We start from the raw sequence: 15029 nt of genomic DNA on the forward strand, positions 1-15029 counted from the left end.
GTCAATTTCATTCTAGCATGCTAAGGTTTAGTATCACATGGCATAATATCTCAGACAAGAAACACGTAGTAGAAATAATCAAGATCAACATAAATTATGTAAAACATAATTAAGCACATTCACTATTATGGCCCCATATAAGCTGATCAACGGATGTCTTTGATCATCAATGGATGACTTGATCAACGGATAACTTGATCATCAATGGATGACTTGATCAATGGATGACTTGATCGATGGATAACTTGATCATCAACGGATGATTTGATCAACGGATATCTTAATCAACGAATGTCTTGAATTCATCCTTCAAAATTTCAAGAAAACTTTGAGAGGCCGGTTGAAAGACTAAACATCCTCAGAACGACTTGAAAAGTGGGGCATAGATCTTTAGTATATTGCAGCATGTCCATCTCGTTCTGCCGTTTCCGAAAAGGTATTGCAAGCCCAAATCGGACATCGTATACAAAATCTGCAGCCACAACAGCAAAACTCCCTGAAAACAGAATGTAATAGTGTAAAATCTCTGTTTCTTGCAGCTTAATCGCTCAAACAATTACATACAACTTAATAAAGCTGAACAAACCTATTCTATTACATCAGAAAAACCAGAATAGGAAAAACTATCACGATCAACCCTCGTTATTTACAACAAAACCATGATAAACCATGTGGGATCTTAATCTTAAAAAAATAACCGCGATTAAACCACGTGGGATCCAAACACATAATTAAAACATGGACATAATAGTGAATATCAACCTACATCACGGAATCAATACAAGCATACCACTATATATATGCATATATAATTATGACATGGACTTCATATCATAAAACGCAGAACCTAGAACCAGGATCTGATGCCAATTGTTGGAACAATATGACCTCGGCCCTGCATTTCATGATATGAACATACAGAGTACGAACAGAACATTAACCTTAATCGCTACGACGCAAGAGATTCAAATCCGCATCTTCTAGTGTATTCCCTGATTCTCCCTGGATGAAGTGTGGGCTTCAATCTCCCAAGGTGTACCTCCCCTTAAAGCTCCGAAAATCCAAAACCCTAGTTGGCTCCTTGAGAAAAATGGCTTCCTCTCTCAAACCCTAGGATCTTATTTCATTTTTGTGTTCTCGTGTTCTCACGTTCTCGTCTAGCTTCTGGAGAATTAGAATATTTATAGGCTACGGTAGGGATCATGGATAATTAGGTCGGGCCTCCCAATGACATTCTAGGCAATGTCCAATGTCATTAAATATTAATTCAATCCACTAAAGAATTAATATTTGCACTACCTTTCCTAATTCCGTAAATTAATTATTTAATTCAACTCTCATATTATTTGCTTATTAAATTTCCCATGTTTAAGATATTGCATGTCCATTAATTAAATTAATTTCTGATAATTAATTTAATCAATATCTTTTATCCTTGATCATCCACCCAACCTTATAATTGTGCAAGAACAAATCTGTCTGTAGGACTAAAGCATAATTATCTTTATGAGCTTTCTGGAGGACATCGTCACCCGATTATATTTTTTGGACACAGTTTCCTTTTATAGTCAATATCTCACTCTGTATATAATGTCATTGCCCAATATATATATTCGCAATTTAAAATAAATTACTTAATGTATGAATCAAGGCATGTGCATTAAATTCAAATGTCAATCACTATATCCGGATTAAGAAACTAAGCAATAATAATATCATAGAATCTTAGTTCTTCTTTATTATCAGAATAAAAGAAAGAATTATTCTACTGTTTTGATCCCGTTCAATATACACAAAGTATACAAGCATTATTCAATAGTAAAGATATACTATTTCTAAATAATATTTCAGCCCTTCCAGTGGTTTGTCTAACACCACTTAGACTGTGAACATTTATTATATTATATAAGGAGCTTGACAATCTAATCTTCTGCTATCCCATTTCATACTAGATTGTCTACAATATATAATATAGAGAGAATATGAAAACATGCATTCAAGATTCTCAAATGATTATTATAATAGTATATACTTCAAATGAATAGTTCAGTATATATCCTAACATATTGTGCTAGAAAGTAAAGGTTTAAATCATATAAAAAGAATATAAATTGAACAATCAACATTCAACATACTCAATAGTCAGAAATCCGCCTGTCATCTTGCCAATAAATATCAATTGTTTATAGTCACCCGTTTTAAAGGCAACCTGCATATTGTAATGAAACCTCGAGATTGGTACACAAAACAATGTAACAATGTGTATGTATAAAAGGAACCAAGCGAATCTTCTTTTATACTACATAAGTTAACCTATTTGGAGAGTGGATAAAAGACTACTGATTATATTCTCCGGACTCTAGAATCCAAGTAACAGGAATCAAAACTAAAAGTCAGGGGATGTATAATGTAGCATCATGTACCATGCTATTTTTTATTCAGAAGGCTCACAAACAATGTACACCCAATTTTAAGAATATTAAGGCTTCGCAAAAAATTAAAAATTACAATTAAAAGGCTTCTATTTCTATTATTCTAGTTTTCATTTAAAAGGCTCTCACATAATTGTTTCACTATATAGAAATATATATCTTTTCTAGAAACAGTGGAAGAATGATAATAATGTGGACATTAAAAGGATACAAGAAAATCTGCGTACTTTACTATCCTAACAGTGATAGTCCAGAGTCAAGAAGATTACGACCACTTAACTATACTAATAACCTAACCAATTCTTTAATCCTATAATCACATTTATTAGCATGTAACGTGAACCCATTATACCTCCGGATATATACTGATTTGGACACCGCTTGGTTTGATAATACCATATTTATGGACCACTATCGATATGGTATCTTGTGTGACATCAGAAGCCAAATCTTTGATAATACTAAGTCAAAAAATTACTATAAGGCATATATTTCACTGATAAAATAACTCAATCTACCTTCGGCACTTGAGCCACCCTTTACTCCTAAAGCACCCTTCAACGGAGCACCCTTCAACGGAGGCACTAATGCTTTGGAAGGGGTCGTTAGTGCAACTTTCGACAAGACTGTGACAAAAGGTGGTACTTGGGCAGGCGTAGATGAAGAAACTTCTTTAGCTAAGTACATATTTTAGAGAAGATTAGTAATAGAAAATTGAAAATAAATATTTTGTGCATATTTGAAAAATTCGAAGAATGGACACAGAATTGAAGCATATGATCGTTGCAAATACAACACAGATCCAAAACCCAAAGTTAATATATGTACATAATAAACCCTTCATAAATCTAGTCTAGAAAATAATGTGAACTGAACACTAAGAAGAAATGCGAGAATTTAAAAAAAAAAAAAAACTCAAACACACACGTGCTGAAATAAGTGCTATACTGAATGGCTTGACAACAACCTGCATTTGTACAACTACTGCAAAGAGTTTTATAACTAAAATTCTGATTTATGTAAACTATATTTTGTTGCACTATGTATCTCTTTACGTAGTTTCAAGGCATGCGATCGAATTCAAAGGGCAATAACTAAATTATAAACCGAAAATTGCGCTGATTAGACCAAAAATTCTGGTGACTTCCATCTCTCTTCTGCACGACTATAAATAAATAGATAATTATATAGAATTTACTAATTGATAGAATTTGATAGGAGTAAGCCTAAAATTGACCGGATATGGAAGATACAAAGCCAAAAGTATAGTTGGACGATTGGATTTGAGAGAAGAAAAGTCCTATAATCGATCGGCTTTAATATAATATAAAATAAACAAAATTGTCCAAAATATAAGAAAGCCGAAAATGAGAGAAGAGTTGAAGGAAGTTTAAGCCTGCCATGTCAGCGAGCTAAGATCTTTCTTTATATAAATATTATATAATATATAATTATATAATTATTATATAAATATAAAAATTGGGAACTTTTTACCTGCATAGGGTCATCACATATATATTTGATATACTAGAGATTGATATCTATAACTTTTTTCTTTAAAAATTATGTGTACTTAGTGTGACATTTCAAGATATAAATTATAATTAAGCCAAACTATAAAGTCTAATTATCTAACTTACATCTCACAATTTTACTTCATCTCGTAATGAAATCACAAGTGTAGTTTATAAGTTTACCTATTGATAAATATGTATCTCAGTAACTCATACATTTCTTACACTTTCAGTGACCTTGAGATTTGGAAACTGATAAAAGAAACATCATACAAGAGGATTAGAATTTTAATTTACTAATAAAGTTGTCCAGAAAGAGAAAATATAAACATCTCCAACAACGATTCAGCACTAAAGTTCCAATAGATCCCCAAAGAGTAGTTCCGAAACCAAGAACCACACTTACATACAGCAACCTCTCATATATCATCTTCATCATACACACCAGATGAAGGATGGATGTGATAACCTGCTTCATCTCCAGGACAAATATTCCTGAGTGATTTACCGCATAGTCCAGTGTTCTCCTCATATGTGGAGATATTGAATCCTTGGAGTTGAGTACTAGATGGAATTTTCCCCGAGAAATGATTGTTTGAGAGATTTAAAATTGCAAGAAAGTTTAATCTAGACATGCTTAAAGGAATTTCACCTGAAAAATCCAGGCATTCTAACACTTTCAATTGGCTAATATCTGATGGAACCTTTCCATGAAAACTATTTTCTCTGACAAGTTCAATCTCTTGAGTTCAAGAAGTCTGATTGTTCAGACTGAAATTTCTCCGGTCATTTTATTGGTTGATAAATCGATCATCTTCAGATATGCAAAATTTCTTTATACTCAAACTCCTGACCTTTCATATTTACATTGTTTTTCACCTGCATCAAAGTTACAATGGCAGCATTACACCTTCAATCCCTTCTGTGGGTTATTCTGATTGCTAAAATAACTGTAATTCAGAAAATGTATTAGGCTTGGAGGTTACAAGTCATGAAGCACTATATATCTTTCGAGGGATTGGTGTGTTTTTGAGGCTAAACGCAGGAAAATCTTGTTTTGGCACCTTTGGAAGCATTAGAAGCCATTCCCAGGAAAATGGTGGCAGTTTACAATATAAAGGGATCACTAGAATCCAGTTCGAAGAGGTCAAGAATCCAGTTCTAAGAGGTCATCCTGTTCAACCAAATTTAATATTCATGAGTACTGGAAATCAGTATTAACAAGGAGCAAGGAGGCAACCACAAGCAGATTATGTCCAAACTGTACAAAATACGGATCTTTTATGCACAAGTCTGTTTTCTAAAAGATAGAGACAAAATTTACTCTCAACTATATAGGAGGACAAGCTAGAACAAGATTCAGGAGGCTAAGTGTTTTGTTTTTTCATAGTGAGAAATTTTCATATTATCAGCTACATAAATTTTAATCAGAATGATCCTGTCCTTTTATCCAAGCAAAGAATATAAAAATTATGACTTCAATTTTCTTATCTTAAAGGTAAGGTAAGGAACAAATTCAACATATGCCATCACATTCTTGTCATTTCAGTGCTTTATGTTCCCATGTATCTTTGAAATAGTAAGGCTTTTAGGAGTCATGTAGGAGTCGTGTAGTTTATTTACTATGTTGGTTTTGTTTATTGCTGACTGTGATGGTGATTCTATATATATTTTGCTGTGTCATCAGGCTTTGAATCCATTCATATGGATTCAAAGTGCTGACGGTTCGATACAAGAGGTTGAACAAAAGATTACTATAATATGCCACACGATAAGCCGTGAAATGAAATCAGGACTTGGATATTCTAGGAGCAACCCCATCACTAAACCCTCTAAAATTAAACTTGCCTTTTTGGGTTCAGTGTTTGACTACTGCTGATTTCATGATGTACCAAGTTGTTCTTAGGAAGTTAGATATCTTTTTTTCTCTTTCTTCCTCCGTGATTAACCAAGATTGTCCTGATGCCATTTTTTCTTCATTATGAAGATGTCTGGAATGCAAAATGTGAGAGACTATTATCTGCTACTTTTACACATATCTCACTCTCAGATTATGTACTCCATACATCTTCAAATTGGACAGGAAAAAAGGCTCAGGACATTCTTGATCAAGCAAGGAACATTAAAGAAACTTAGAAAAAGATATCTAACATTGTAAGAACAGCTAAATACGTCATGTAATGAGCAATAATCAAACACTAGACTCACAAAGAGGCAGGCTTAACTCTAGAAGATATAGTCATGAGGTTGGTCCTAGAATATCCAAGTCCCGATTGCATTTCACAGCAAATTGTGGGGTATATTATAGCAATCTCCAGTTCAACCTCTTATATCGAGCCGTCAACACTTTGAATCAACAAACTGACTTCAAAGGGCTGAAATGCACGAATAATCATATATAAACCTAATCCATCATAGTTAACATTAAACTAAACCAAATCAAAAATATCGGTACATAACAAGTGACAGGAGGTTGTTTTCGTGAAGACCATGTCTCACAAATCAAAATAGTGTGCGATTCATATTTTAGGCGTGTGTAGTAGCAAATAAAAAATGGAAAGTAACAATAAATCAAATACAAGTACATGATAAAACCTAGTAAATTTTAAAGATATATAAAGTTGATTGTACAACTTGTAAAATGGTCGAAAAATACCTTGAGCCCGTGATTTTACTTTCCTTCACATTGGAATCACCAGGAATTGCAATCTCAAAATCCGCAACTTCTCCGTCAGATATCCCGCGAACAAATTAACCTTAAACAAGACCAACAAATTAAATAAATTATATAGCCAATACAACGCTCACCAATTCTAAAATACATAAAGAACATAATGCACGGAAAATTGAAATCATTTAAAAAGCGACGGAATGTTTAAGGATGCAACAAGGTCAGCATATACGGAAATAGTTAGAAATGGCCCCGGCCAAGCACTGTCCCAGCCCGAATCAATAGAACCCTGGTTCGCTCACACCGGAATACAGGTGCAATTTGAGACAATATTTGATTTAATTGGGTTGTAATTGTAACATAGGGGCTTGAGGGCTTCCAACAATGATACATTTATCAAGCTTAAAATATTATAGTTGGTTGGGCATATTTATTTCAGATTTTGGGATTATTATAATCGGTTTTTCTAATGTTGCTCAAAAATATATAATAAGTACTAATTTCCATGAGTTTGGTATATTTTGATTGGTAATATTGATGGACCTCCTGCATTTACAACAACTCCACCAATAAAAATGCATCAAATTTATAAAATTTAATGGTTATTATATACTCTTGGACACATATTAGAAAGACCGTATTATAATTTATAAACGGTTTTTCTACTATCTTAACAGATTGTATGCGTAGAAGTTAGATATCATTGTTTGTTAAATATTAAAATTCAATAAATGTCTTTTACTGTTGGGCGCTATATTTTATATATATTTATAAGAGATCGGTGATGAATGTTATACTCCTTTAACGGCTTTTAGTTATCACTCATATATCTTTTTTAGTATAATATATGTTTTTTAGAAAATTATTTTGAATTGATTATTAAATATATTCATTTTAAATTTTAAATGATATAACTTTACAATAAGTAAATTAATATACGTATAAAAAATACAATATTTTTATTATGTTTGGTACATTAGAAAAATACTATTTTAGCAAAATAATTGCTTAATCGATTAACTATAAGAGCTATTTAAAAAAAGACAATAATAATTTGATTTATCCCGGGTCAGTAATTTACAGTATTTTATTTTATCCCGATACTCATTACTCCGACTAAATCCAACTAATTATTTTTAGTTTTATTTTAATTTTTTTAAGTCCGGATCAATTAGATAATTTTGTTTTAGCCCAAATAATTAGTATATATGATTTTGTTCCTGTTGGTCAAATTATATTTTAATTTTAATTTTTATTTTGTGTTACTTTGGATCAATTGTATAACAAACTTTTTATTATGGACGAATAATATATATTAATTTGTTTATTCTAGTTCAATGGTACATTTTTTTAGTTAGTATGCTGATTGGGATGGTACACTTGTAGAGTGATCGTTTCAGTTTTAGGCATCTAGCCAGCTAGGTCTCTAGCAGGGGCGGACCCAGAACTCTAAATCTACTGGGGCTGGAGTAAAAAAAATTGTGAAATAAATAGAAAAATAAGTGAGTAAACTAGCATGTACATGTTAAATCAAAGTTCAACTATACCATTAGTTTGAAATCCTAATAAAGATAAAGTGTACAATTAAAAAAAGATTTGTTCACTTTGAGTTGTACTCGACGATTTTTTTACACATAAAATTTGTCAATTATTTCATTTGGATCAATATCTTCTTTGATCTTAAATAGAATATAATTTAATGTTTTTATTTCAATAGAATAAATTTAATTCTTTTATTTGGGTCATTTTTGGATCCGACCAGTATAAGAACTAACCATAACTTTTATACCTTACGTAATTTTACACCAAAACAAGGTGACGTTTGTGGTCCTATTCATCCATCTTCTGGCCCATTTAGGTATTTTATGGTTTTAATTGATGCGTTAACTAGATGGTCTCATGTATGTCTACTTACAACCCGAAATACAGCCTTTGCCAAATTACTTGCCCAAATAATTAAATTCCAAGCTCAATTTCCTGACCATCCTATTTGAAAGGCATATGTCATAGCCTATTTGTCTATTCGAGGATTTAACTCAACTCAAATAAGAATGTAACAAGTAAATAGTGGATCTACCGTCAGAGAGATCTCACAAAGTAACATCTGTCAAAGGATTCAGAAACAAGGTTCATCTACAGACTTGAGGAATTACTTCACTGGAAGAAGCTCAATAGATTGATCAAGCCTTAGTGATACAAATCAAGATTGTGGACTTAATCAAGTGACAGAGATCTCATCAGGGTATCAGAGAATTACAAGGATTTAATCTGAAGAAAATCAAGTTGTCAAAGTCAAGACATGAAGAAACGTCACGGAAGTTAGTCACTCATGAACCAGAGAGTACATCGAGTGTCAACATTGAAGTGGTGGAATTGATTCATAATTCTCAGTGATTTTCAGAAGATTTCAAGAAGAGTGGTTGCTGCTCAAGATTAGTATTAATTCTCTATTAATTAATTAATTCATATAATTTAATTAAGAAAATAAATTATATCTGCAAAGATTAATTTATTGATTAATTAAATTTATTGATTAATTAATTCTGAATTAATATTAACAATTTTCAGAATTTAAATTGAATTCAAATCAGTTTAATTCAGTAAGACTATTGAAATTGAACTGGCATGACAATCTGGATTGTCATACCGATTGTCATGCCAGGCCATTTCAATAGTCATACCGAAAGTTCTACTGGAAGGAGATAGTCTTGCTAGTTCAGTTTGATTGTCATGCTAGTTCAGAGGATAGTCTTGCCGAAAGTCTTTCCAGTACAATTGGATTGTCTCACCGAAAGTCCTATCAGCTATGGGATTGTCATTCCAGTTCAATTCAATTCTGTTGAATGAAATTGATAAGTGGCATTTTATACCACTTAGAACTTCTTAAAATGGCTTAAATTGGTGTCTTGAAATCAAGTATTTTGTGTATTTGATGCGTTTTTCTAGTGTTTATGCATTTCAGGGTATTAGTTATATTTCGGGGGAGGAATCATCAAGAATAAGCCTTGGCATGTGTTCACCATTGCGAGAGGAAAGGAATGGGCAGATTACGGCGAAGAAACAGAGCAAGCTTGGAATTTTTCCAGTAGGGTCCTGCGCGCCCGCGCAGCAATGCTGAGCGGCCGCGCAGCAGCCTGCGCGCCCGCGCAGATATGCTGAGCGGCCGCGCAAGGTCGGGGAAAAAGCTGAATTATTTTAGACTTCTACTTCTGTGTGGCTTCCAACTTCTATGTAATCTGAGTTTTATGGGACTATTATATAGGTAGATTTGAGACGTTTTCATAGAGATTATTAAGGAGATTATGTTTTAGATTGTGTTTTACGCAAGAAGCAAAGGAGATAAGGAAGAAAACCGATTTAGCACACCGCAACGAAGAGGAAGCATATATTCTTGTGATTCTTTTTTCGTTGTAACGTTGGATGCTAGTTTTCTTGCTTTGACTTATTTACTCTTGTGACGTACTCTGTTTTAATATAATTATTGTAGTTATTATTTTCTTGTGTTGTTTGTCATGATTTCATATGAACCCATGATGGCGATAAGTTCTATTATGGGCTAATCGTGATCATGGGGTTACAACGGATTTATTATGGAATTCTTTAGTTAGTTGTTTAATACTTTAGTGTGTGATGATTGCATGATATCTAGTATTGGTTGTGCGTATTCGTCTTATGTGCGTTGCGAACATATAAGATAGGGTGTTAATCTCTTGTGAAGTGACGGTGGATCTTGAGATTTAGAACTTGCCATGCTAGCATAGGTTCATGTACGTTGTGCATGATTAGTGGGTAACTCTAACAGTTTTATTTGCCCTATGTAATCAAAAGGGATAACTTGTGCTTAAATCGTTGTGTTGTCAATTTCTGTAGACATATAGGAACTCAACATAATTGATGACTATTCAACTTCTATCTTAAGTGTGGATGCTTGGTAGAATGGTATTAGTACAATGAAAGTTGGCTTTTATCAGTTTCGTGTTATTCGATTAATATCATCACTGTCACATGCTAAAGGTAATAACAATGGCTATAGAAGGAAGTAATAATGAAGTTGTGATCTCATGAGTGTTTTATTAATGATAATTTGAATTGTTAGTTAAGTGGTTAATTAAGTAGTTAATTATAGTTAATATTTGATCAACAAATTTTAAGTGTTATTATCTTAACATTGAGAAGTAATCATACATTGGTGAGTGAGTTTAATTAGACAATAATTTAGTCTGAGTCTCTGAGGGAATGAACTAGAAAGTATTCTATATTACTTGCGAACGCGTATACTTGCGTGAATATTAGCGCGTGTTTTCGCCCTAACAAGTTTTTGGCGCCGCTGCTGGGGACTCGGCGTATTTGTTTAGTTTATGTACTTACCATCATTGGTCATTAGGACTCAGTGATTAGGACGTAATAGTTACTTACTCTTTTCGGTTGTGTTTCAGGTACTTTAGCAAGCGTTTATGCAAACTCATTCTCGTGCTCGCAAGAGGACTTTAGATACAGCTGAGGAGACAGACGAAGTTCTTGATATTCCGGAGAAGTTAGATTTTGAGGATTCGGATTCAGGAACTGAGCAGAAAGAACCAGTAAACATGGGAGATCATATTGTTCAAGCTGATCCAGCTCTTATGGATTTTTCTCGGCCTAAAATTGATGACATTTAGTCAAGCATCCTTCATCCGGCTATTCAAGCTAACACCTTTGAAATCAAGTCGGGCACTATTCAGATGGTGCAGAATTCTGTTTCTTTTGGAGGAGCGGCAACTGAAGACCCCAACATGCACATAAGAAATTTTGTCGAGATCTGCATCACTTTTAAGTATAATGGCGTGACTGATGAGGCTATCAAGTTGAGGCTTTTCCCATTCTCACTGAGGGATAAGGCTAAAGACTGGTTACATTCTGAACCAGCTGGGTCCATCACTACGTGGCAAGATCTTGCGCAAAAGTTTCTGGTGAAGTTTTATCCAATGGCAAAGACTGCTGCTATGAGGAGTGCTCTTACTCAGTTTGCGCAGCAATCTACAGAATCTATGTGCGAGGCTTGGGAACGCTACAAGGAAATGTTGAGAAAATGTCCACATCATGGAATGCCGGATTGGATGGTGATCACTGGTTTTTATAATGGTTTGGGGGCCCAATCTCGGCCCATGCTCGATGCAGCAGCTGGAGGCGCCTTATGGGCTAAAAGCTATACTGAGGCGTATAATCTTATAGAGACGATGGCTGCAAATGAGCATCAAAACCCAACTCAGAGGATGACGTCAGGCAAGGTAGCAGGTATTCTGGAAGTTGATGCAGCAACCGCTATTACAGCCCAGCTCCAAGCGCTATCAATGAAGGTCGATTCTCTGGCTACGTATGGAGTTAATCAAATAGCTATGGTTTGTGAGCTTTGTGCAGGTTCTCATGCTACGGATCAGTGTTCTCTTATCAACGAATCTGTTCAGTATGTGAATAATTATCAGCGACAACAGCAGCCTGTGCCAGCGACCTATCATCCTAATAACAGAAATCATCCAAATTTCAGCTGGGGGAATAATCAGAATGCGATTCAGCCAACATATCAGCAAGGAGTGAGTAAACAGTTTAACCCACCTGGATTCCAGCAACCACAGCAGTATGCTACAAGGCAATCATATCCTCAACAGGGAAGTGCAGCTGCACCTACTAGTGCTGATTTTGAGGAACTTAAGCTGTTGTGCAAGAGTCAGGCGGTTTCTATCAAGACCTTGGAAAATCAAATCGGTCAATTAGCCAATGCAGTGCTCAATCGTCAACCTGGCACTCTTCCCAGTGACACGGAAGTACCAGGCAGGAAGGAAGCTAAAGAGAAAGTCAAGGCTATTACCTTAAGGTCTGGAAAAGTAGCTGATGCTGAAAAGGCAAAAGAAGTCGAAGCTGAAGTTAGAGATGAAGAATCTAAGCAAAAGGAGAAAGCGGCGGAACCAAGGAAGACTACTGTTGAACACACTCTGCCTGAGGCTAATACAGGGGAGAAACAGCTCTATCCTCCACCACCTTTTCCTAAGAGATTACAGCAACAAAAGCTGGATAGACAGTTCGGGAAGTTTCTGGAGGTGTTCAAGAAACTTCACATCAATATACCTTTCGCTGAGGCTATGGAACAAATGCCTAGTTATGCGAAGTTTATGAAGACTATTCTTTCAAGGAAGGTGAAACTGGATGACCTTGAAACCGTTGCTCTCACGGAAGAATGCAGCGCTGTTCTGCAACAAAAGTTACCACCAAAACTGAAAGATCCAGGAAGCTTCACCATTCCTTGTACCATTGGCAATCTAACTTTTGACAAGTGCCTTTGTGATTTGGGAGCAAGCATTAATCTAATGCCGTTGTCGATCTTTAAAAAGCTGGATCTGCCTGATCCAAAACCCACATACATGTCGCTACAATTGGCGGACCGTTCCATTACTTACCCAAGGGGCATAGTTGAGGATGTGCTCGTCAAGGTGGATAAGCTCTTCTTTCCAGCAGATTTTGTTATTCTGGATTTTGAGGAAGATAAGAAGATTCCCATAATCTTGGGGAGGCCTTTCTTGGCTACTGGTCGTACCTTGATAGATGTGCAAAAAGGGGAACTTACTATACGGGTCCAAGATCAGGATGTGACCTTCAACGTATTCAAGGCAATGAAATTCCCTATAGAAGATGAGGAGTGCTTAAAAGTGGATGTGATTGATTCCGCGGTTACTTCGGAACTCGAGCACATGCTAATGTCTGATGCATTGAAAAAGGCCTTATTGGGGGATTTTGACAGCGATGATGAAGATAGCAACGAGCAATTACAATATCTGAACGCTTCTCCATGGAAGCGAAAGCTGGACATACCATTTGAATCTCTTGGTACTTCTGACCTTAAGAATGCTGAAGGGAAGCTCAAACCATCAATAGAGGAAGCACCTACCTTGGAGCTCAAACCATTACCTGAACACTTGAGGTATGCTTTTTTAGGTGATTCATCTATGTTACCTGTTATTATTTCATCTGACGTTTCAGGTAGTGAGGAAGACAAGCTCTTAAGGATTTTGAGAGAATTCAAATCGGCTATAGGATGGACCATAGCAGACATCAAGGGGATAAGTCCTTCATATTGTATGCATAAAATTCTGCTAGAGGAAGGTAGTAAGCCAACTGTGGAACAGCAACGAAGACTAAATCCCATCATGAAGGAGGTGGTGAAGAAAGAAATTCTGAAATGGCTAGATGCAGGCATCATTTATCCTATTTCTGACAGCTCGTGGGTGAGCCCCGTACAATGTGTACCTAAGAAGGGAGGTATCACTGTGGTCGCAAATGAAAAGAATGAGCTCATCCCTACTCGAACAGTTACAGGATGGAGAGTATGCATGGATTATAGAAAATTGAACAAAGCCACAAGGAAGGATCACTTCCCCCTTCCATTTATTGATCAAATGCTTGACAGATTAGCGGGTCATGAGTATTTTTGTCTTCTGGATGGTTATTCCGGGTATAATCAGATTTGTATTGCACCAGAGGATCAGGAAAAGACTACCTTCACTTGTCCATTTGGCATATTTGCTTTTTGTAGAGTTTCGTTTGGGTTATGTGGCGCCCCGACCACCTTTCAGAGATGTATGATGGCTATATTCTCTGACATGATTGGAAATAACGTCGAAGTGTTCATGGATGACTTCTCCGTCTTTGGACACTCATATGATGAATGTTTGAATAATTTGCGCGCCGTACTCAAAAGATGCGTGGAAACTAATTTGGTGCTTAATTGGGAGAAATGTCATTTTATGGTGCGTGAAGGCATTATCCTTGGGCATAAGGTCTCTAGCAAGGGTCTGGAGGTGGACAAGGCCAAGGTGGGAGTCATTGAAAATCTTCCCCCACCCAATTCTGTGAAAGGAATCCGTAGTTTTCTTGGTCATGCGGGTTTTTATCGGCGATTCATCAAGGACTTTTCAAAGATATCTAAGCCGTTGTGCAATTTGCTTGAGAAAGATGTGCCTTTCAAATTTGATGATGAATGTTTGGCAGCATTCGAGACTCTCAAGAAGAGTTTGATCACTACACCAGTTATTACAGCACCAGATTGGACAGAACCGTTTGAGATGATGTGTGATGCGAGTGATTATGCGGTAGGTGCAGTTCTGGGACAGCGCAAGAAAAATATCTTCCATGTGGTCTACTATGCGAGTAAGACTTTAAATGGGGCCCAATTGAACTACACCACTACTGAGAAGGAGCTTTTGGCTATAGTCTTTGGCTTTGAGAAATTTCGATCTTATCTACTTGGTACGAAAGTAACAGTATTCACTGATCATGCAGCTATTCGCTATCTGGTTTCTAAGAAGGATTCGAAGCCGAGACTCATTCGTTGGGTGCTTTTACTTCAGGAATTTGAGCTAGAGATCAAAGATAGAAAAGGTA

At 35.6% G+C, this 15029-nt stretch overlaps 1 long non-coding RNA gene and 1 other non-coding gene across 3 annotated transcripts; both read right to left on the bottom strand.

The window, feature by feature from the left end:
* Positions 1–4099: 4099 nt before the first annotated feature.
* Positions 4100–7024, bottom strand: LOC141724115 (uncharacterized). Of its 2 annotated transcripts, XR_012576501.1 has the most exons (4): positions 6850–7024; positions 6603–6702; positions 4933–5120; positions 4100–4825 (listed from the first exon to the last, which is right to left on the bottom strand). It is a non-coding gene; the product is annotated as an uncharacterized LOC141724115 (long non-coding RNA). The 2 variants fall into 2 exon arrangements; XR_012576500.1 differs by having other exon boundaries at positions 6603–7023.
* Positions 7025–11596: 4572 nt separating this feature from the next.
* On the bottom strand, positions 11597–11703 carry LOC141662486 (small nucleolar RNA R71). Its single transcript, XR_012550601.1, has one exon. It is a non-coding gene; the product is annotated as a small nucleolar RNA R71 (small nucleolar RNA).
* Between the last annotated feature and the right edge of the window lie 3326 nt (positions 11704–15029).

Source organism: Apium graveolens, chromosome 5 (assembly GCF_009905375.1).
Source record: "Apium graveolens cultivar Ventura chromosome 5, ASM990537v1, whole genome shotgun sequence".
Taxonomy (NCBI): Eukaryota; Viridiplantae; Streptophyta; class Magnoliopsida; order Apiales; family Apiaceae; genus Apium; species Apium graveolens.